The following is a 25,515-nucleotide window of genomic DNA, read 5'->3' as shown; positions in this document are numbered from 1 at the left end:
CTTCACCAACAACCGCACGTCAACTGGTGTCTTTTCTACAAAAGGTGAGGTGCTTGAGTAGATTCATACATCTACTATCAGAACTTGTTCTGCCACTGCAACAGCTCACACAACAATCAACTTTCACATGGGACGAGGAGAGCGAACATCACTACAACAAGGTAAAGGAGGTCTTAGCCACCCTACCAACTATCACCACCTTAGTGGGATGAAAAATTCTATGTCACCTCAAGTGTGGGTGATGACTCCTTGGGGGCTGTGCTACTCCAGAAGGATACAACAACATCTTTCATGAGGCCAATCTACTTCTCTAGTCGAATGATGACAACAGCAGATAAAGGTTTCACCCATGTGGAACACCTAGTCCTAGCTCTTAGATTTGCAACTACAAAGTTTAGGTCTTATTTGTTGCCTAGGAAATTTGTGATTCTAACCAGGGATGAGATGTTTCCCTATGTTGTACAACACATGGATGTTTCTGCTAGGATTACTAAATGGCTAGTTCGTCTGCAAGAGTTTGACTACACAGTACAGGTGGAAAACACGACAAGGGCAAGCTTGGGGGGACTCATGACCTACCAAAAATTTGAGAAGAAGGTAAAGCAATCTAAAGGGGAAGGAGTTCAACCACTTTCAGAGCCACAGGTGGTAGAATGAGCACACACTCTCTACTTTGATGGAGCCTACAAGCGAGCATCCAACAAGGCAGCTGCTGCGACATAGTGGCCTTTGATGACAAAGGTATCAAGGTATTTTTGCTTGGCCATTTGTTAGAATCACATTCTAACAATGAAGCTGAGTATGCAGCACCGACCAAGGGGTTACAATGGAGCGTCTCACAAGGGGTAAAGTGCCTTAACGTATTTGGGGACGCTCTACTTTTGGTAAGGCAAGTAAATGGAGTATGGACATGTAAGAATCCTAGCTTGAGGACTCACTTAAGCTGTGTAAAAACCTTGTTGGGTAAGTTTAAAGCAGTTCAACTACATCACATCTCAAGGGCTCAAAACCATGAAGCTGATGCCTTAGCAAGCGCAAGACTGCAAGAAGTGGTGGTTGAGCTATAAAGCTAAAGCTCCCTCTATTTCAAGGTAGTGACGCCTCACCCGACCTTATGCATTTTTTGGAAACAGGGGAATGTCCACCGGATTTAACAAAAGCACACAAGAAATGGCTTACAAGGAAGGCGACAAGGTATTGGCTTATCAATGATGGTTTGTATTGTAAGGGTAAGGACCAAATACTCAAGAAGGTCCCTCTCTCTAATGAAATTACGGGGGTAATTTCCAGTTTTCATGATGGTGTTTGTGGTGGTCACTTTGCCCTAGATATAACAAGTAGGAAAGTCTTGCAGGCTAGTTTTGTATGGCCTAGCCTCAATCGTGATGTACATTGTTGGTGTAGGACATGTAAGTTGTGTCAAAAGGCCGGCACCAGGTCACTCATTGCCTGACCACATACGACTATATGACTAGGTGGGCAGAAGCTACAGCCACAACTAGGATCACAGCTTTGGAGGTAGCTAAGTTTGTCTACGAGCACATATGTTGTAGGTTTGGCACACCGTTAGAAATCATCTCTGATAAAGGGCCAGGTTTCAGAGCAGACTTAGTAGGAGAGTTAATGCAAAACCTAGGCATTACAAGGAGGCACTCCTCACCATATTACCCTCAATGTAATGGCCTAGCTGAAAAAGTGAATGGAATGGTTTGTAAAATTATCACCAAACAAGCTAACAATCATCCTGAGGATTGGGATAAATATCTACTCCCAGCTTTGTGGGCCTACAGAACCTCATTCCGTACATCTTTGGGATTCACCCCATATCATTTGGTATTTGGCAAGGAGGAAATCTTACCTATTGAGGTGCAACTAGCAAGTCTGAGAGTGATGGCAAGCCAGCTTCAACGGCCCAACATGCATTTGAGAGATCACATCCTTGACTTGGAACGAGTACAACTGGACAGAGAAGAAGCAATCAATTATTATGCGGCACAGGCAAAACACAGACGGCTTAGTTTAAATCAACATCTTTGATGCAAAGATTTAAAGAAGGGGATATTGGTGCTACACTATGACAATCACTTCGACACACGCAAAGACAAGAAGCTCCTACTCCGATGGGAAGGCCCTTTCATCATCAGAAAAAAGTATACCAATGGGAGTTACTAGCTTATGGAAGCTGATGGTAAGCTTCATAAAACCAGAGTAAATGGTTGGCGGCTCAAACCTTATTTTCTACGATTTGATCAGACTCCACCTATCGACATTCTTGATGAGGATACACCATCAACCTCCACCTCTGATCACGATGATCAAACAAATGAGTTAGAGGCATAAATGCCCTAACCTTAGTAGGGGGAGGGCTAATGATAACGGATGCGCCTCCCTCTAGCACCGCTCCCTTCCTCTCCTCCATTATCCCTACCTCCCCTCTCTCTATCTCTACCTTCTCTCCCCCACCCTTCCCCTCTTAGAAAACTCTCTCTCTTTCCCTCTCATCTATTATTCACAGACACACACACACACACACACACACTCTTAGCCAGCATACACCATTCTGAATGGTTTCAATCTCGTAGTAACCTTATAAGTTGTTCTATATGCCCATAGAGCAGTTTGAAGTGAGAGCCTCTCATTAGGAAAAAAAATGAATCATGCCTTATTTATCAGAATGTAGTGCCCATCTAGTGTCAACCCATTTGATGAGTAGTGAGCTCCTTTATTTGACTAGAGTTAGCATCACATGGTCCTTTTTTATTACAAATTCATGGCTATTGTTTTTGCTTTTATTACTATGGATAATGGTTTAATATTTTCATTACCAATAATTGTGATTCCTCATAGTTATGGACTCTATGGTGTCACATCAAAATATTTTTTTGTTGAGTGCTTGACTTTGAAATGCTTACCTTGAAACAACTTATCACATATGTACCTTTTCTAACAAGGCTTTTGGACATTTTACAATAGGAATGTTGCTCTTAAGAGAAAATTATTTATTAGTGTTTAGGATAGTTGAGAATTTAGCAAGTGATCTGTGATGAGTTTGAGTAGTCCCTCACACAATGGCACTAAATTTATTTATGCATATTGAACTATAAGTATCATGTCCAAACCTAGAATATAAATAAACAAATATGATATGAGTAACTTGTAGAAAAGGTAATATTAATGCATGCATTACCCTCTATCTTCATTCATTCACTCAAATTTAATTTCGCTCAAAAATCCTAGCTCTCCACACGGTAGGACTAATTTCTAACCAAGGAATCTACCTTTTGTGAGGAATGGATCACTCAACAACAACAACAACAATGGTATTAAATTTAATCAACCACCTCATCTAGAAGGAGGAGGAGGAAACCAATGACCTCAAGGGAGAGCTTACGCCAACCGCGTCAAGGTGCTAGAGGCGATAAAAATCAAGCAAATACATATGTTCATGTTTCAATCAACGATCAGGGAGTTAATGAACAATTTTTAGTGTCTCATATCCCAAAAGAGTATCAAGGTAAACATTTTAACTTCCTGATTGATAATCAGTACACATTTTTTCTCTCCTAGGTGCAAAAGCCACACTACTTACAACGATCAGGGAGTTAATGAACAATTTTTAGTGTCTCATATCCCAAAAGAGTATCAAGGTAAACATTTTAACTTCCTGATTGATTATGGGAGTACACATTCTTTTGTCTCTCCTAGGTGCATTAGAAGCCTCATTCTACTTGAACATCCTGACACTGACCTTACAGTGGAATTAGCTACAGATAGGAAAGTTAATTCTTCTAATTCAATGGGTGACTTGAATTTTACCTTGGATGGTTATAAAACTTTTGCTCATTTTAGGATCTTACCTAAAGGGATCTATAATAGAATTTTCGGGATGGATTGGCTTAAGGTAAATGATGCTTCACTTACATTGTAAAAATTCTTCATTGAATTTTGTAAATGAGCATAGCTCTAGGGTTACTGTTATTGGGAAGCAAGGACAACCTAAAACTCAGCTTGTAAACTTCACCAAGTTATCAAAAAGCTACAAAAAGAATGAGATGGTTTATGTCGTAAAGCTAAACGTAACAAAGAAGAACTCAAAAACAGCTGAACCTGAGTGGCTTACCAAATTTGATGATGTGTTTCCTGAAGAACTTTCAAACTTATCACTTAAGCGTGAACACTAAAGTTGATCATGCAATAGAGCTTATTCCAAGAGCTCAACCAATTTCTCAAAGACCATACAAGATGTCGGTAACTGAGTCTGTGAAAATCAAAGAGAAACTTACTCAACTTATTGAACAAGGTTTCATTTGACCTAGTGTTTCTCCATGGAGTACTTCTGTTCTATTTAATCAAAAAAAGGACAATACTCTACACCTTTGTATCTACTATTGTGAATTAAATCGCGTAATAGTTAAGAATAAGTATGTAATACCTAGGATCAACAAGCTACTTGATCGACTACAGGGAGCTTCTATTTTTATAGAAATTGATCTTAAGTTTGGTTATTATCAAATTTAAATCAAGGAGCATGATATACCAAAGACATGATTCAATACTCAAATTTTGAACATTATGAATTTACATTTATGTTCTTTGGAATTACGAATGCTCCAACAACTTTTAACCGCCTTATGATTGACGTGTTTAGAGAACATATGAATTTACAGGTATGCTCTTTAGATTCAAATAGAGGACGTAATTTTTTGGCAAGCGCTTTTTTGGAATTCAACGAGCAGATTCCAAGAAGATTCTTTCTCCCTTCTCAACTTTATTCTCTCTCTTGATCCTCCGTTGCTCTCTTCTCTCTCTCTCTCTCTCTCTCTCTATATATATTATATATATATATATATATATATATATATTATATATATATATATATATATATATATATATATATCAAGCATTCATAATTTATAAATCTCTCTCTATCACTATCCTCTCACTCATACATGTGACTTGTCTTCTCAAATATGTTGTGATATATGTTGGGCAACAAGATTAACCACCAACGTGATAAGTGTCCTTCTACTTTGTCACACTTGTGAACACTCGTACACATGCAACAAATCAATTTTAACGGTTCACACACTAGAATGATGAAATTCAATTTTGAACAACATTTAAAGACTGCAATAAAAACACCACAGACTATTATTAAAAAGGTTTAAAGTACACAACTCAAAACAACAACTACAATAAGATAGATATAGAGAAAAAAATAGTACAATGTGCTAATATGGTGTCAAGGCCTTATTTCTCCAACATTAGCAAGAAAATGTGAGATCTAGTTGTTGTTGTTGGGGTAAAGCCCCATGTGGCCGGTTAGGCCAAGTGCCCGCCCACTATATTTATTCATTATGTACATAATAGAAAAAGAGGGCTCACATGTAGAGAGTGAGTTTTAGCCCCTACAAACACAAGGTCTCCTCTTCTCCTCTCTTCTCCATTGCTGCATACACTCACAACGCTCTCACTCGTGCACTTTAACTGGTATCAGAGCTTTGGCTTCGCGACAGATGGAGTGCTACAAAGAAGTGAGCTTTCGGCTACGGTGAGCTCCCTTTCGGTGGAAGCTTGAGATCAGTGAGCAACCACCAGATTTGTGCTTATGGAAGCTTGAGGGACATTCCCAAGCTTGAGAGGAGAGTGTATTGCAAGTGTGTATGCTTTTTTGCAGCCATACTTGCAGGAAGAATGCAGATTTTCATTTCCACAGGTCATTTTTCGGGCTCCAAAACAGTTTTTTTTGCATAACTTTTGCATACGGAATGCGATTTATGCAAGGTTAGGGTGTAACCTGGGGTTTTGGCACGCTCTGGATGCAATGGTGATGTCCATTTGGACTGATTTTGACCTCTGAATTTTCTATAGCAACAACTGTTTATTGTGTGTCGAGGATTCCACACATGGTTTGCTCTCGGATGTGAGAGTGGTAATGGCTGCAAGTTTGCTCACAAGTGAAAGGATATGATGTATGCCTTATGTGGTTTGATGCTCAAGGAGTAGGGACTTTGGGGCAGCTCATGTATGCTTGAGTGCGGATTTTGCACATGATTTGCTCATGGTTTTTGAGCATGTTTATGGCATGTATGGTTATTATGGTTAGATAGACAAATACTGCTGAAACTCTGCCGGATTTTTCTTGCGAGTTTATTTGTTTATGTGCATGGTTTGCAATCCTGTTTTGATTGCATGTGGCACTCAGTGGTTGCTTTGCCAGAGTGTTTTGGCATCGCATTGTGAGAGTGTTTACTCACCGGATTATGTCATTTGACATACATGTGGTTGAGATTGTTGATGATAGTTTCATCGATTACCACAGTGCTCTTGGATTAGAGCGGGTGTTTTGGCATCATTTGAGCGGTTTTTCTCACTTTGTTTCGTTACATTGATCACCATATTTGTTGACACTTCTCTTAGACAGCTTATGCCAGCTTATGTTGTATTTTGATAGTACTTGGTGTATGAGTTAGCCAGGATTTGGCTATTGTCAGTTGATTGATTTGTGCTTAGTCTTGTCACGGGTTATCACCATGGATTTGGCATGTACATCATTGTCAGGATTTGTGTGTTTCCATACAAAGTTTGATGGTTCAAACTTTGAGCATTGGAAAGATTGTATGCATGATGCATTGACTTAGTTGGGCTAAGTGTTGCCACTATAGGGCATGGATGTTAGGCCAGAGTCTATGACAAACGATGAGTGGGAGTACTTGGATGAGCTTGCACGTTCGACGATCATGTTCCACCTTGGTAGTCTGTCTATCGCATTGGTTTGGATGCATATACAACTAGAGAGTTATGGAAAATATTGTACAATGCTTTTGGCACAAATGACTCTAGAGAGATGCCTACAGTCAAAGGACGATCTTGCAAACATAGAGATGTTGTGTGTTGGCATTGTGGTCATACAGGGCATGTATGTAGGCGTTGTTTTTGGTGGATGAGACAGTGCAAGAGACAGCACAAGACGGATGCTATCACTTTGGATGATGTGGGAGCAGATGTAGCGTATGTGGCTACGCATGAGGGAGATGTCGCCTTTGCTTCCATGTTTACTCTTGACTTTCTTATGTCGGTTTTTGATGACACATTACCTTCGCATTGGATACTAGATGTGAATGCTAGATTTCATGTCATGCCGAGTCATGAGTGGTTTAGCACATATGCTAGTGGTATGTTTGGACACGTGTGTCTAGCTGATGGTTCAATGCATGACATAGTTGGTGCAGAAGATGTTTGACTATTGTTACCGAGTGGTGCATCATACGTGTTGCGAGATGTACGCCATGTGCTAGGTTTGACACAGAGCTTCATCTCTGTGAGTCAGTTACGAGACAGTGGATGCCAGGTAGTGCTGGATGAGCATAGTTCAGATTGCATCATGGAGAGCTAGTCATAGCTAGAGGTGCTAGTGTTGGCACGATTCATGTGATGCGAGTACGTCATGTGCGAGACGACACAATCTTTGTGAGTACGCAGCCATGCAGAGAGACGAGGCATGTCTCATTTGCTGATAGATTGCATGATGCTCTGGTTTGTAAGTATGTTGAGTCAGTTGTGCAGCAGGGCATGTCATTCGTGGATACGATGACGAATATGGATGGCTTGAGTGCTGAGGATTCAGCCGTGATTCAATCATTCATGCATACGCTTTGCAAGTACACCATCACTTGGTGGCTCATTGTACTATGTAACATTCATAGATGATGTGACTAGGAAAACATGGAATTTGTAATGAAGAATAAATCCGATGTGTTTTTCATATTTCAAAGCTGGTTAGCCTTTGTGGAGAATGAAACAGGTACTAAGGTTAAATGCCTCAGATCCGACAATGGAGGCGAATATTGCAGCCAAGATTTTGAAAGCTTTTGTGCTAAAAATGGTATTCAGAGGCAAAAGACAACCCCAAGGACACCTCAACGAAATGCGATTTCGAAAACGATGAACAAGACAATCTTGGAGCAAGCACGAAGCATGCAGCTACATTCAGGCTTACGCTTGAGCTTTGGGTGAAAGTAATAAGTATATTTAATCAACCGGTCACACTCAACAGCATTGAATGGGGGAGTTTCAAAGGAGGTGTGGACACGCAAACCAATGAACTATTCATTTCTCAAAGTGTTTGGGTGCGACACTTTCATGCACATAGATAGAAGCCTAAGGCCAAAGCTAGATGCAAAGTCCAAAAAGTGTTTCTTCATCGGCTATGGAAAAGGTGACTTTGGGTATCACCTATGGAATACTGAAGATGGTAAAATCTTTACGAGTAGGGATGTAATTTTTAACAAACAAAATATGTACAAAGATTACTTGAAAAGAAAACAAACAAAAAAAACATGTGATGAGTACATGGAGCTCGAGGACAGTGAAGACTCAAGGAGTGAAAACGGTGACAACGTACAACAACTTCAACCAAATGAGGAGCCTCAACCTATTCTCTGAAGTTCTACAAGAGCAGGTAGACCTCCAAAACGGTTTATTCCTTCCTTCAACCATCTCTTGATCTCAGATTCTAAAGAGCCGGAATCATACGAGGAAGCTATGCAACACAAATCCAAAGAAGAATGGATAAAGAGCATGCAAGAGGAGATGGACTCATTACATCACAACCAAACATGGGAGTTGGTTAAGTTGACTAAATGTTAGCGGGCACTTTAGAACAAATGGGTGTACAAGTTGAAGGAAGAAGAAGGTGGGAAAAAAAGTACAAGTCTAGGCTTGTGGTAAAAGGATTTTCTCAAAAGAAAGGTATTGAATTCAATGAAATATTTTCTCCTGTTGTAAAAATGAACTCAATTAAGCTTGTCTTAAGCCTTGTGGCTACTCATGATTTAAATCTTGAGCAAATGGATGTAAATAGGGCATTCCCTCACAGCGACTTAGAGGAGGAAACTTGCATGCTTCAACCAAAGGGGTATGAAGTAAAAGGTAAGGAGAAAATGGTTTACAGATTAAAGAAAAGATTGTATGGTTTAAATCAAGCATCAAGACTTCGATCCATGGATGTTGGATCATGGATTCACAAGATGCAAATCAGATCACTACGTCTACACAAAGAATTTGGGAGATGGGAAGTTCATCATCCTAATGTTGTATGTTGATGGCATGTTGATTGCAAGTACTAACATGCAGGACATCAAAGACCTAAAAGAGTAGTTATCTAAATCTTTTTCAATAAAATATTTAGGTGCTGCAAAGAGGATACTTGGTATGAAGATATCAAGGGACAGGACGAAGAAGACAATAAAGCTATCTCAAAAGAATTACATCAAGAAGGTACTAGAAAGGTTTGCAATGCAAAATGCAAAAAAGGTTTCTACACCTTTGGCTGGTCACTTTAAACTAACCAAGGATATGTGTCCAAAGACACAAGAGGAGATAGCCTATATGTCTAAAGTTCCACATGCTACAATGGTAGGTTCTTTTATGTATGCTATGGTCTGAACAAGGCCAGACATTGCACATGTAATGGGAGTGGTAAGTAGGTTCGTGGACAACCCATGTAAAGAGCACTGGAAAGCTATGGAGTGGATACTTAGGTATCTGAAAGGGACAACAACAAATGCTTTGAATTTTGGAGGAACTGATATTTTTCTTCAAGGGTATGCTGATGTAGATATGGCGGGTGACAAAGATACTCGAAGGAGTACTACTGGCTATGTCTTCACGGTTGGAGACACAACAATAAGCTGGGCTTCAAAGTTTCAAAAAGTGGTCTCACTTTCTACCACGAAAGTAGAGTATTAGCAATGACAAAGGCAAGCAAAGAAACTATATGGCTTCATAGATTCTTAGAAGACCTTGGATTCAAACAAGACAATTGTGTCTATACAGTGATAGCCAAAGTGTCTCCATCTTGCAAAGAACTCAGCCTTTCATTCAAGGACATAACACATTAAGGTGAGATATCACTTCATACGCACTCTTTTGGAAGAGGCACAACTAACGCTAGGAAAGGTGCATACAAGTAAAAATCCAGCAGACATGTTTACAAAGGTGGTCAAGAAGGAAAAGTTGAGCTTTTTCTCATCTTCAATCGGCATTCAAGGATAAGAAGCTAGGATGGAAAGCAATCACAGGTTTAGTTTGGAGATCAGTCTCCAAGGGAGAGATTGTTAAGTATGGAGCTTGATTTACCCCTTGTAATTTTCTATATAAAAAACGCACATTTGTAAGGTCCCCATTATGAGAGAATCCATCGTGTGTGAAGAAAAATCACGCGCACATCAAGAATAACCTCTGGAAAGGGGGAGATTGAACCACATTGATCTCCTCTATCCTTACAATGTCTTTGGAGTGTCATACTTCACAATAGCTTTACCCTTTTTACGCTAAAAACACAACAATCTTTCTTTAAATGGCCTTTCTTATCGTAATGATAGCATTCTACATTTCTCAAATCATGGCCGCGACTCTTCCTACAATTGTGGCAATCCTTACGATCCTGTGAATGCCCGCAACTGCGACTGTGTCCACCTCTTTGCCTATGGTGATTATGGCCACTTGCCATATATGCATCTCCATGCCCATCACTATCGAGAGATCGACGTCTAATCTCTTCAATGAGAAATGCACTAGTAACATCACTAAACTTCAGTTTATGCCTGGTCCGGAGTTACTAATCGCAGTATTGAATGTATCCCAAGAAGCAGGCAAAGAGCATAACAAGAAAATGGCCTTCATTTTATCCATCAAAATCCAACCCTTTTGATGTCAACTGAGAAAACGTGCTATTGAACTCATTTAAGTATGCATTAATGTTGTTACCTTCCTTCATATTCAAATGCATAAGTTTCTTCATCAAGAAGACTTTGTTAGAAGCACTCTTTCCATCCCAAGCTGCACATAGAGATTCCCAAAAATCTCGTGTTGTATCTTGTCCATAATAATCTAATTGTGGCCATAGCGTGGGCATGCAACTTTTTCCATTGATCATCAATGTAAGCATGCTCTCTACGCTCTTTCAATGGCGTTCAAAGGTCCTTGTTGACCAAGCCATCAAGCATATATTGCTTCCAAATCGTAAAATTTGTGTCATCGAACTTGTTTATGTAGTAGTCTTCCCTTTCCAAAGCACTACTGACAGCTATAAAATCACCAAAGATTTATGGTGAAAAATTCTAGGAGAACTTCGGTAGAGTTTCCCTAGAACAGGAGCACAAGCTCAAGACAAAGTGTAGCAGAGTAAGCACTCAAATGTGGCAAGAACACATAGAGTCGACGTGCGAGAAAAATCTGGCAGAGTCTCCTCTATACGGGGAGAAAAATCTCAAACCGGACAATGCAAAATCAACGCATAAAGTGATAAAAGTAACCACGGGGCATAAGATTGACGTAACAAGCTGTCATGTGATCGCTAAATTGGCGTCAAAAGCAAAAGTGTCCATCTAGATGCATGGCCTCAAGGATACCAAAAAAGGGGTACTCCAGCAACCTGTATCACCATAAGTGTCTCAACATTCGAGAACACCCCAGCTCAAGAAAACCTCACGCAAATGCCCCTCCAAAGACTAAAGCAAACTCAAAACTAGCCACAGTCTCAGAAAGGACTCTTCTAGACCAAGTCTCAGCGAGAAAATTGCTGCATGAAGTAGACAAATTCCTACGGGGATATCTGCTCTCAAAAAGATCTCAATGACATTGTGTGCTCAAAAAATATGCATCTATCAACGCATAACCGTCCGCAAAGAAACTGTTGTCAAAATGAATATCAAAATGCCTAAAAGGCGTTGTACATGTGTGTATCTGAAATCTTGTAAAACCTATAAAACTCCACCTATAATGTCGATGCAAAACACTATGCCTTGACCAGAACGTAATCTACAGTCGGATCTCCAACGTTAACACCACTAGTAATGTCGATGACAAATCTATGCCTCCAAGCACTGTGCTCAAGAAATCGCGTCTCTCGAGAGGTCACTACTAACATAGAGAGTATCTGCTCTCCGTGTCCAACTAATTGATCAAAACAGGTCTGGCTCGTTGTGGGAATCGTGGACTCAAGAGAAATCCACAGGTGTATGTATCAAGGAACCACAAAAGCATACATCCAAACTCTGTCCGTGTCTGAAAATGTTGTCGACTTTGTAAAAACCGATGTCGGAGATGTGAGAGGAGTTGATGCCAAAAGCGATGTTGATGAGATTCGATGTCGAAAATCGAAGCCGATGCCGAAGATGTCGAGACTAAGGACGCCGAAGTCAAGGCCGATGTCGGGTGTGCACACACGCTCTCAGAGAGATGAGGCCGATGTTGGAGAAGCGGTAACGCCTGCTCTCTCTCTCTCTCTCTCTCTCTCTCTCTCTCTCTCTCTCTCTACGAACACACACGGAGGTCTCTCTCTCTCTATATCTCTATCTATCACACTCAGTAGCGTTTCTGAGAAGCCCACGATGTGTTTTGTTCTCCTTACGCTAACTTTAGTGTTAAATTAACAAGCGATAAAATCACAAGGCCTACCTATGATAAAATTACAAAAAATCTCAAAGGTGAATTTATATTGAGATATACATGAAGTTTTATGGGGATTACATGATGGAGTATGGTATCAAATGAAGGTATTGAAAAGGGATGGTTTGCTTGATTTGTGTGAGGAGGTGGTTGTTTGTTTTGGTTGGAGAGGTTGAGGGGGGGGAGGGATTAGTGGAGAGTAATAAGGAGTGATATGAATCATTTTGGGAGCAAAAGATGTGTGGATGAATGATCTGACCAAAAACAAAATCTTGTATTTGCTATCAAGGAGCTAGGAGGATTTTTGATCCATGTGGTCGAGTTTTGAATTGTAGATAGTTGTGATATGATGGATTTGTTGTGTGTAGCCATGTGATTGGAACTCTATCTGCAATTGTTGGTATTGATTGTTTGTTGGGTTATTGTCAATGTTGAAATCTCCAATGATGATGCTCATTTGTTTATGATGGGATTGTTTCATTAGGTTGGAGAGTTGTGCTAGCAAAGAGGTTGTAGAAGCTTTTGGAGATTTGTAAACGTATATGATTTCGCATTGAAGTTTTTGGTTTAGGTGGAATATAGCTTGAATGATTTCTATGCCTTGAGTTGATATTGTCTTTGAAGAGTGCAAATGATTGTAGTTTTATAGTAGATTGAGAGACCAAAGTTATTGTAATGGTGGATATGGTGGAAGTTTGGTTCAAGATCATTAAATGGAGCTTTTTGCTTTGTTTCTTGGAAGCATAAAATATCAAAAGCTAAGAAGTTTGCGTCGTCTTTGATGAACTTGAGATATTTGTGACTCGATACAATGTTCAATGATTGTATGATATGATGTGTGTCCTTGTATGTGAATGGAAATCTTGTCAAATATTCCCACTTTGCTTCTTTGCTTAGGCGGTCTAGCTCATTGAGAACATTCTTATCGATTTTGATTTGACTTGGTTGGATTGGTTTGAGAATGTGAAGATTTGCTGGATCTTTTATATGAGAAAGAGTTGTATAAATCAAACCATGTGAATTTATTGATGTTGGATCAAATGCCACTGCAGTCATTGTTAAGCCTTGTGATCTATGGATGGTGCGTGCATTTGCTGCTTGGATTGGAAGTTGAGTTCGAGATATTGTGTTCAATGCACTTCGACCTATTTGGAATTCTTTTGTTGTTTAAAAAATAGGTGTCCATTGGGGGTTAATATGAATGTTGTATAGTTGTTGGTTCGTTGTTTCAAACCCATGAGGTGGTCAAAGAATTCTATCCATGCAAGATGGGATGCACCTTTGCTTTCTATGTGTTTGAAGACTCTGTCTGCACCGTTAACAAGCCCGTCAAAAATGCCAACATTCCCTGCACAAATCTCTGCAGTCATTCCTTCTTTGAGTTCTAGGATTGAAGATAAACCTGCAGTGGTTTGTAGATTGTTTGGCACGACAAGGTTTTTTGAACAAGTCTTATGAAAGACCTCTTTTGCATGGATGATGTATGGTTGAGTTGGCAAAGTGTTGAAAACAAGACATTTGTGTGAGTTTTTTAAGTTATTGGTGAATTATAAATGAGGTGTTGTCAATTTGTCAAACGATGTATTGGTGTGATTAGTGTTCAGCATGCACAAATCTTCGATAGTGTGTTCTGCTTTTCGTATTCAATTGAGAATTGTGACAAAAGCTTCATTTGATTGAGGCATTGTTTTTTTTTAATTCGTGACATTTTATATGTGTGTGCCAAAAGGAAGACGAGAGTAGTTACAGGGAATCTTGTGGCTCGCTAAATATCCAATAATCTCGAACTGGGCTTGCTTGACATAGGTCTCCACAGAAGATGACGTCTAAACCACCAAATGGTTGTATGTGATTATGTTTGATTGATCGTAGTCTTACAAGTCTACAATACGGAACAATATATTCCCAATCAAAGATGCTTCATCAAAGACGACCAACTGGACTTCTTATACAATTGTGACAGCTCTGCAAGACTTTCAGATGTGAGAGAAATATTGGCATGGAGCACAAGTGGCAAACGTAAAGCTGAGTGAATTGTTGTGCCTCCGAGATTGAAAGCTGCTTTCTCTGTGTATGCCATTAATAATGTTGTTGGCAAGTCGACATCAAATTCCAAGGAAGCACTATAATGACGGATTAAGCCTTGCACAAGTGTTTGCAAAGTGAAAGTTTTTTTTGTGCCTGCACCTCCAGTTAGAAAAAGATGGATTGGTTCTTTTGGATGTAGTTGCTTTCTAATCATTATGTCATCAAAAAGGGAGCGTTGTTCAATGTTTAGCTTGGAAACAAGCGAGTGGTATTCATTGCTATCTAATGCTAGCTTTCGAAAGGAAGGTAAAGGTTTTATATTGGGTTTTGTTGGTTGAATATCAAGGCTCAAGTCATACTTGAAGGTATCACTGTTTGGAAGTACTGAAGACGCATGTAGTGAAGTTGATTCACTGGTAGTTGGATGCACTTCTAATTGAAATATTTTTGACGGTTCTCATCTATGATTGGATAGTTTGAATTGTACTTTTCTTTCCAAGAGGCAACATTTGTTTCGAAAGTTTTTTCATCACCAACAAATGGCAAAAAGAGAAAGCAAAGTTCATGGTAATGTCTTTCCGCATCTTTCTCTAGAGTGAAATTAGCATATCTAATGACTCGAGGTTTCTTGAATTTGCGTGGGAAGTCGTGAATGCATTGGTAATTGCTAGCGTAGTCACCCAAGCATATGTCTTCAAGATTACTTGGACGACGAGTGTATTTGGTGACTAAATCCTCAAAGAAAATGTATGTGTCTTCAGGATCCAAAGAATTCAACATAGCTCGCCGTTTCAATAGTAATGTCCGTTGGCTTTCGTAATCTGCATTAATGAAGACAAATTGTTTACTAGCACTATGCAATGGCAATGAAAGAGATATGTATGTGTCTTGTTGTGACGTCATCTAATGTGTGTTGATCAATGCATTACCAATTTTCTTTAATCGCTCTAATGTTGACATGTTGGTTTGTTTGCAATTTTGAAGTATATGTTTGATTGTTTTGCTTGTGGTGGAGTCATTTTTGGTCATGTATGATGTGCAATATGCAGCAGCGCCATGGCCATCGAATATGAATTGGACATCAATGTTTCCATGCCATAGATTGCACAATTGTTTGTTGAAGTTGTTTGTGTAGATGTCTTTTAAATTTCTTTTCAACAATAGTGTCGGTTCTGTGATGTTGACAGAAAGAGATTTGATATATTCGTCCTTAGTCATTTGCAAGGAAATCAACCAATCATTAAATGAGATATTTGGTTCATGTCCAAGAGCTTGCAGTTGATCATTAATAAATCTATTTTTTGCGAAGAGATTTTCCTTCTCAATCGCAGATGTTGTTATTGGATGCATTATGATTGTTTGTCATGAAGGTGGGCATGGAAAGCCAAAACGACAAAGAGTTTTCCGTTTTCTACATGTCTTGCGATGGTGGTGTGTTTGTACACTCCTGAGAGCCTCATCCAAGACGTCCTTGTTAGTAGTGATGTGCATATCAATGAAATGTGTTATTTCATCATCACTTTCAATGCCAAATAATGGTGCATTTTTTATCCAAAGGAATCCATGGTCATGTTGGCTTCCTCTATGTTGGAATTCGGTGACAAAGAAATAATCTGTTAATTCACCAATGATTGTATTGTTGCGTTTCAATTCTTTTTTCATTGGTTGAAATCTATGCACATAATATCAAGCAGTTGTGATAGGATCAGAACGAACAAGTGCACGAATGAACGAAGCTTTGTTTGAGTACTCTGTTTGTATGATATGAGGATTTAACTTTGATAAACAATCTATTAAGGGTTGCCATCTTTGTTCTGCACATGAAAATGTGACAAAGAAGGTTGGTTGGCCTAGTTGGCGGATCATTGCGAATACATTTCGCTTAAGTTTTGCCTTGTAATCAGTTGATGTACGCAATGGCTCAAAATCATGGTAGCCAAGGTGTAATGATAGCAATTGTTCAATATTGGTGATTGCTTGAACATCTTTTGCTGCAGTTGCTTGCCATGAAGCTTTTCCTTATGCAAACGAACCCAAATAGAACCAAGCACTTTCAAGATGATAATTTTCATCGTTTTGAAGAAAAGATTATTTTCTTTTTTGGCCAAAAAACAAAGCTGGAAATGACAATTTTTCGCAGCAATCATCATCAAAAACACTCAAAGGTGTAAATCCTTCACAAGGAGCAATGATTGCAACCTGAGCATTATGATCAACAACTTGTTGAGCACTATAAATGCCATGCACCAATGTGTCTATTGCATCTATGTCGTCGTCAAATTCTTGTTGTGGAGAACAAATGATATCTGCTTGAACTGTAAAATTGGTTACCCAAGAGGTTCCAATTGTGGCGCCATACTCAATATATAATGGTGTTTTCAGAAGGTCTACCAATGCACGATGCACAAAAGTTAGACGCACAATACCACTAAGGTAAGCATGGTCGTTGTTAGGAAATATGACGTAGCTAAATAGATATTTGAGTAGATTAATTAATGGAGAGAGATAGATTTCACACACAAGAGATTATAGAGTAGAGAGAGAGAGAGAGAGAGAGAGAGAGAGAGAGAGAGAGAGAGTACACACGATATACGTGGTTCACCCAATGTGGGCTACGTCCACGGGAAAGCAGCCACTCAATGGCTTTAGCACTTCAAAAGAAGAAGTAGTTTACAAAGGGATTAAACCCTTAATAGAGCTCTCGCCTTGCTTCACTCTCACCACCTCACACTCACCTTGTTGCATCAACTTCACACTATGAAATGTGTGTAGAAATGGCCTCCTTTTATAGGCCACAAGGGCTGCCCTCTCATAAGAGAGGGCAGCCATGTGTAGCCGCCCTCGTGCGAATAAGTCCAAATCGGACCCTCCAATCCGCCCATGTGTGGACGCCCTTGAGAAGACAAGTCCGCTTTTGAATTCGACCTCCGGCCACCGGCCAACCGACGGTTGTTTTTCGACCACTTTCCAGCCGCCGTCTGGCCATAATATTCCGGCGAAAAGGAATATTCCGGCGAGGGAAAAAAAAGTCTCGGGGGCTTCCGCTCCCGAGGCCCCTAAAGTTGCCCCTGATTCTTGGCCGTGAAAATTTTGGTTTCCGGTGAGTGATTTTCCTTCAGCACGATGGCTTCTCCTCATAATGGAGGCCCTACAAATGTGCGCTTTTACCACATAAAATTACAAAGGTAAATCAGGCTCCATACTTAACAGTCGTAACTAAGTTTTCGTTTGATCTCTACCAAAATAGAAGCTTCTTCACTAAGAAATCATGGCGACATTTTTTGCACTCGAGACAAGTCTGCCATTACATTTACAATACTTCCATGCAAACCAAATTGACCTTCAAAGTTCAACTCACGTATTTGTGCAAATGGTATTCGCAATGACACAAGACGGGGCTCTCGATTGTGTTCAATGTTTCTACACTAGGTATTTTAGATCCAAATTCCATATTTTGCACCATAAAAAACATTGGTTGTTGTCTCTTTTTTAATGCAGATTTGCATGAGTAACAAACTTGGAATCCAACATTTTCACAAATAGGCAACTGTTGTATTTGCCTCAAGAATGCAAACTCTGATTTTGTGACATTCTGCAAGTTATGATGAAACAAAAGAGAGTTGCAAGATGAACAAGGATATGCAGGCACATCTTCTATGTTTTTTGCAAACAATGAAGATTTCGTGAAAGAGTCAAGCTTGCTGAGTTGATGGATTCTTGATTACTTACACAAGTTGTATATCTTGGTCTTAATTTGCTTTAAAGAAAAAGAGGTTGAATGCAAGTCTGAGAATGTCTTTGCAATTTGATGAGAACTACCATTGTTTGTTCTAAGCAATGCAGCCAATTGCGATGTGGCATCTTGACTCCATACACAACGCATACGTTTATGAGGCTTTGGCCCAACAGGAAACTAAAATTAGTCACCATTTCTATTCAAGGCTACTAGTGTTGGAAGAGAAGATGAGGAAGCACATTCAGATCCACCAACAAAGATAGAACTAGTGAAGACTCCTGCTTGAAAAAAACATATTTTGCACGTTTCGTTCATGAGGCTACAAACCTTTTTAACCAATTCAACACTTAACATCAAAGACGATTGACGAGTGAGCAACAATGACAAGATAAGTTCTTTCAAGTTAGATGACACAAAGTGCATATCAGAAAACCATGACTTAATCCAAACTTTAATAGTATCCGCATTTCTTGATTGAATTTCTTGCACAAGCATATCTGAGAGTGTACATTCCAAAGACTGAATTGATATTTGAGAATGAAAAATATACAAAACTGGTTCCAAAACATCTTTGTTATCAGGAAAAGAAGATTCAAAATCTGAGAGCCTATACATAAGCTGGCCATCCGCATACTATTGCAAATCCATAGTCGTAACTGCTGCAAAATGGTGATAAAGAAGGGTTTCACTCTTCTTTGAATGCAACAACGCAACCCCCCTTGTTGATTGTGAACCAACCCGCCTTTTTAAAGTTAAGCAAGGAAGATTTCAGCTCTACTAGGTTATGCTCAAAGTAGTGTAAAAATGGTTGGGAAAAGCCTAGAATGAAGTCAACAATAGCACCTTGTAAAATCACAGCAACGACCACTCCATCTTGAGGATAGATTCTAGCGGGTAGCAAGGGAGACTTTACAATTTGTTTTTTCATACCACAAGTGTAGCAAAAAGGGTTGATGGCTTGACGGCTAACATTTGTTCCCTTGCATAATCCACAAGAGTATTCAACATCCAAACTGTTCACGCTTGCGATCTCCAAAGTGCCAAACACCTTCAAAAAAAAAAGCTAAGTAAAAAAATGCAACAGAAAAACCTTGCAAAGTGATATTTTTTACCTTCTTCCCAAAGCCCAAATTGGAAACTTGTTTGTGCAAATATTCTTGAAACAGATTGGAAAGAGAATCAGGAAGTGAACACAATATTGTAGCATCCACAACACTTAAAGTATTGGACAACTGCTTGAAAATGTTGATGTTGCGAGCAACACAAGTGTAAAAGCCTTTAGCTTTAACCTCATGTACGATAAGTTGGTAGTCAACACGTCTAGTAGGCACAAATAGAAGCTGGCCAAAACACATAAAACAAATGAGTGAAGTTTTAGTAAAGCTTATTAGAGCACAAGAGTGAAGAGATTCTTACACTAGCTCGATCACTTGTTGATGGCCCATCAGCAACGGTCAACCGATAGCTTGGAGTGCGATCACTTTTAATAGCATTCTCAACCTTCACAACTATAAATGCTATTGTTGAAACGAAGTCATTACCAATAGCATCTTGGGAGAGCAAGTCCTTGATCTTTTGCTCAGGATAAAGTTGGAGACAGCAATCAAAAGGCTCAGCTTTTATGACCAATGTAGTAGCATCAGCATATAATGCCCACAAACATGTCCCACCATCTGTTACAACGGCTCTCTTCACACAACCTCCCTCTATTCGAACATAGCCATTCACAGCAAATGCCTCAACAAAGTCGGAGAGATAAATTTCAGTCACAACAAAGGTAACAATGTGACGAGACTCTCTATCTAGCAGGTCTGCACGCAAGTATCTACCAAAGTCTGACTTCGGTACTTTGTAAGTACCATATTTGTTGAGTACTTTTCCTTCCAAAGCAAACCTAAATTTGCAGGTTCTGACAATTCAGAGATGGTTAAAAGCCTTAGCGCTGGCGTAATGGCTAACTGAGAAGAAAAAGACTCAACATTTAAGTCCTCTTTCAAGTCATCATCTTTAACCAAGGGAGATGAGAATGCGGTATCTCCCAAGGACGTAGATGCTTTACCTAAAAAGAAACAAGATTATAAGGCAATAATTTTGGCCAACAGTATTAAGCAAAAAATAGCTTAACATTCACCTCTAGCAATTTGGAAAGCCTTTTTCAAGGACATGGATGCTTTCTTCACACCTCCCTTAGGACTTAGCTTTTTGGATATGGGAGAAGACCCAAGACTCCGACTTTTCAACCTAGGAGAGGGTGAAAGGTTGGCTATTGTAGCACTTTCAAGAGCCTTGGAAGCTAGTGCTAGTGGTGTTGGATCAAAATCCAGAAGTGAAGAGAATGGAATCTCATGAGCAGCCACATCTAAACAAAGGAATAGTTTAAGCTCTAGCTCTTGAACAATATCAAACACAGCTCAAAATAGATGGTACTAACCATCCATTGATGTATCCATGGTTATATTGAGCTTGCAAGCAGCAGGTTGATACTCAACCTTCGAGAGAGATAAGATGAGCTAGCTAATACTTAGAAATATAGAGAGTTTGTTGTTGCAAAGCAGTGGATAGAAAGAGTTGTGGCTTTAGGAAGCTGATAAAGAGAGTTAAGCATTGAGGGCAGAGAATGATAGGAGGGTAAAGTTAAAAGCCTTCGCGGTCATACTTATCAATAAATATCTTGGTCTTTGAAAAGATTGCCTTTATGAGGCTTACAAACAATCATGACCTTTTTAAAAAAAATTATTTTATAAAAATTAATAAGTAAGTTCACTTTATAAAAAGTCTTATTCATGAAAAAATCATTTCATTAATTTAATCAAAACGTGAAGTTAGTGAATAATGATTAGAGACGTTTCTTTTTTCAAAAAACAATTATTGTTTTAAGTAAAGATTTAATAAAGAAAACTTTGATTCAAAAACAGATTTCACACACTAAATTTAAGTTTACAATATTCTACTCAAAAACAAGAATAAATTTGATGATTTAAATGCAAAGGCAACATATAACATTCATTTAATATAACCAATTAACTTAGTCCATTTTACAACTTATATTTATTAATGTACTCATAAATTAGAAAACTTAAAACAAACAACAAAACCCTTCGCAAACCAAAATTTGCATCTGTATCATAAGATAATGCAACAATGCTGCAACCTCTTTGGATAAAACCCTGAGACATCAATGCTGCAACGCAAGCACAAAACCTTGAGCATCATGGCTGATAGTGTCCTATCCCCCCCCCCCCCCCCTTGCTGGCTTGATTATTTTCCAGACCACCAAAAGATAAAACAGAGGAACTTAACCCAAATACAAGCTGGTAAAACCAAGATCTGCATGTAGCACACTCTGGTCGATAATCAAACAAAACAGTAGCACATAACATGCACAATAGACGACCACACACACAGACGGGCCATTTGTAAATCTAGAGTCCATTCAATCATACACAAAAGCAGAACTGGTGCGAATGGTACACACTCCATACAATGCATAAAACAAGGTAAGGTTCATAAAGTAGCCAGACCATAAAACAAAATCAAACACAAGCAGTGACACAGGGGGATCCTCCTCCTTTAACCGAGCCAGTAGAATGCAACCGTTCCTCGGAACCTCATGCATCAAGTGAAGGGAGATACCCTTTGATAGGAGATCTTGCTTGTATCCAACTACTTCTGCAGGGACTCGTTGGAACGTGGGCTCTCGTGGGGGCTTCAAGGACCACCAGTTGACTACCTGATTGGAGATCTTGCTGGTTGTATCCAACTGATTCTGCAGGGACTCGCGGACTTGCAATTCATTTAGAAACTCTCCAGAGGTAATCACCACCCCCACCCTACGTCAACAAATGGCTGCAGACCCGAGCGCCCAAACCATGGGATCCTCTGTCAAAACAGGCCCGAAGAGCACTTGGCATCCCATTAAGCACGCTTTGGTGGGGGCTTCAAGGACCACAACTGCCATGCCGACGAGCCAACGTGCTGCAGATCATTATGACGGCTGCAGACTTGAACGCCCACACCATGGCACACTTTGTGAAACCAGGCAAGAAGAGCGCTGGACAACAGGTTAACCAAGCTCTGGTGGGGGCTTCAAGGAGCACGGCTACCATGCCGACGAGCCCCAGTTGGTTATGCTGGCGAACTCAAAACACGGAGGTAATGCGTTTGGCTGGGCCGTCCTCGAAGCTGTGTCGGGACAACACCTCAGCCGAAATAGCACATCGGTAAGGCGCATGACACTATCACCCATGGGGTGTTGAAAGAACACGCATGACACCAGCAAAGGGGACGCAGGTGGTACCTTTGCCTAGCCCGCCCTTGTAGTAATGTAGCTTGTAGTGCAGGTCACACAACACCAGCAAACGGGTACCCCAGATCTGGAAAGAAGCACAGAACAACGAGACCTCCTTACCCTCCATCACCAAGTCACATAGAAGAACCCAACCCTAACTCACACTCAAGTGCCCTCACCTCGAGGTGCACAACCCGCGCACACAGCTGGAGGCCTCATCAAGAACATCACCTCACCCCAAGACTCGGGGACTCACAGCTCATAGCCTTCATTTAAAGAAACGAGAAAACCTAGGCGCCACGACGACACCCCATCACTTCACTTATCTCCAAGCAACCAATGAATACCCTACACCTCAGAAAGCCTTAGCTTCACCAACCTCTTAGGATCCTATCTTGATGAGTAACGGTCACCCACCCAGCCACTTTAATCATACCAAGTACTGCTTCTCCATAAAAATTCACAAAATGAATTATAAAAAATCAAAACATTTTAGTCAGCAAAAAGAGAAGGCGTCTCTATAGCCTTTGCCCTTTGGGCAGGCCAAAAACGCTACTTATCTGCTTTTCTGTAGCGCTCCCTAAGGAAATTAACGCAGCTCTATCTTGCTTCAGTAGTGCTACTTGATACTGAGTTCCCAGCGTTAAAATTATCAATGCTATCTGCAATCCTGTAGCGCTCTTTGCTGAGAAAAAATCAACATTGTCTGCAAAGCTCCAAACCTTCCTCCAGTGATGAAGAATTTAACGCTTTGCTAATGAGTTTCGAAGAACCTCTTCTTTTCCAAAGCTGCAGAACGTCGAGCTCCTTTAGCACAATGAATTTACCTTCAGAATTGTGTAATCTTCCTCTGTTATAAGGCTTTGAGCCTTAGCTAAAAATAGTGCTCGTGCATGCACCGTCGTCGGACTTCGGAGAGCCGTCGTGCTCTGATACCACTTGTGAGGCGGAGCGGCTGCAGGAGTGTGTGTGCAGAAGAGCGTACGCTTGGTGTGGGTGGAGCTATAGTGGATAATACACCAGAAGTGCGTACGTTTGGTGTGGGTGGAGCTATAGTGGATAATACACCACTGCTCCTTATTGCTTTATGTATTAAAGAATAAGGTTAGTGTACATGATGGGCGGCGTTGGGCGCATGGCCAATATGGCCTGCTACCCATTTGTGTAGACCCCAACCCAAGAAAACAACCTCTGCTCTAGCAATTGTAAGAAATGGGGGCTCGATCCTAGGCTTTCTAACACATCGCCTTATACTTGAAGAGCCCTATTTAGCCCAACAAAATTCAAGGCATTAAAGTAATTGAGTAAGAGTTGGAGATGAGTAAGAGTTGAAGATGGAAACTAGGGAGGATGCTAGAGCCCACTCTAAAATTTGAAGAAGTTTTAGAATTCTCCTTCCATATTGAGTTAAGCATTAGCGAATTGACAAAGAAGAGACAAAGAGAGAAGGCACACATCTGCAAGGACCTCCCATTTAAGGTGTAGGGAATGGGCATTTGGAGGCCGATTCTACAAGTCAGGTGACTGGCGATAGCCAGGAGCCTGTTGCAGAATGGGTCAATCAATGGCCATTCCCGGTTGTCATGGTTGTTGGGAGGCTAACAACTCAGCACCCAAAACGTTAATCTTCTACCTAGCTTACACATCAGCACGTAGAATAAATTCTGGTGGCTTGTTGTAGAATCAGTCGACCAGTGACCATGACGAAGCATAGCGGGAAAACTTTGGCCAACCTCCATCAGCATGGTCCCTGTACTGAGATTCTTGTGCCCATATGCCCACCTTGAATCAATACCTCCTAGGCCCATCTAACCACATCACATCCAACATGCCCAAAAAGAAAAATAATTGTACTTGTCATTTTTGTGCTAAAAGATGCAGTCTAGCTAGAGTTAGCAATAGTGGCAAAGTTGATTGCAAATTACTTTCAAGGAAGAATGTGTATCCGTGAGTGAGCTCAACACCAAAATGAGCTACTAAAGCTGGTGGTCCAATAATGTAGCGATGCAATAGTTTTTCTCATCGCTCAAAAGGAACTAGACATCCTAGAGAACAAAAAACTCCATGTGAACAGAAAGAGGGAGTCGAAGCTTGTTAAAACTTTCTAACGAAATTAAAAAAGAGTGAGCATGAATAGTCAAAGATTACGGAAAGCTCCATGCCAAAAGAAAGGGGAAGTAGAAGCTTGTTAAAAACTTTCTAAAGAAATAAAAAAAGAGTGATCATGAATGGTCAAAGATTACGGATGTCACCGAGGCTAACCAACTTCTAGAGAACAATGTTCACCTAAAACTTTTTATGCAACCAATGGAAAAAAGGAGAGCATTGGAAATCTCTCTGTTTTACCCGTTTTTACATTAAAATCCTCCAAATTTAGCTAGTTTACATCAAGGGTGACGATCCAAACTAGCCGGGAATTTACAATTTTTGTCCTTTACAAATAAACTAAAGAACGGTTGTCTGTGAACACTGCAAGAGAAGATAACTCGAGAAGTAGAAAATCTAAAAGACCAGCTCGCAATGACTTTAGAAGCAAAACCCAGCTAGTTTCCTCTCAGCAAGCTTTGCTCAAATCCATGGCCACTCGTAATAGGAGGGACATAAAATTAGCCCGAGCACTACGGTGACTGCAACCACAGCTCTCACAATCGAGAAACAAGAAGAAGCATGGCTTGCACAAAACATGAGGAACTAAAGCTACGGTAGCCAAAAAAGCTGAAGCACCAGCTAAGATATCCAATGCTTTCCTTTTTTCCATTGATTGCTAAAGAAGTTTTTGGTGAACATTGCTAGTTAGCAACCTATAAGATACAAAGCCGTAGAGGCAGCAAAATTAGTGGACCCTATGAAAGATCTATGCATCTGCCAGCTAGAAGATGATGTGTTCTATTTTTCCATGGAAATCCTTAGGATGAAGATTGCCTGAGAGTGGTAGGATTGAAGAATGGAGCATGCCACTCCAACCTCTCACTACTAACAAACCCAACAAAAATGCTTTCAAGGAGGTTCA

General features: G+C 40.1%; 2 pseudogenes; one reads left to right on the top strand and one right to left on the bottom strand.

Moving 5' to 3' along the window:
• Positions 1 to 18,824: 18,824 nt before the first annotated feature.
• Positions 18,825 to 20,667, bottom strand: LOC147454518 (uncharacterized; annotated as a pseudogene).
• Positions 20,668 to 22,195: 1,528 nt separating this feature from the next.
• LOC147454517 (uncharacterized) lies at positions 22,196 to 22,848 on the top strand (annotated as a pseudogene).
• The last annotated feature ends 2,667 nt before the right edge of the window (positions 22,849 to 25,515 follow it).

Source organism: Adiantum capillus-veneris, chromosome 7 (genome assembly GCF_014529385.1).
Source record: "Adiantum capillus-veneris isolate H3 chromosome 7, ASM1452938v2, whole genome shotgun sequence".
NCBI lineage: Eukaryota > Viridiplantae > Streptophyta > Polypodiopsida > Polypodiales > Pteridaceae > Adiantum > Adiantum capillus-veneris.
Note: the sequence above shows the minus strand (reverse complement) of the source record. Positions and strands in the feature narration are given on the sequence as shown.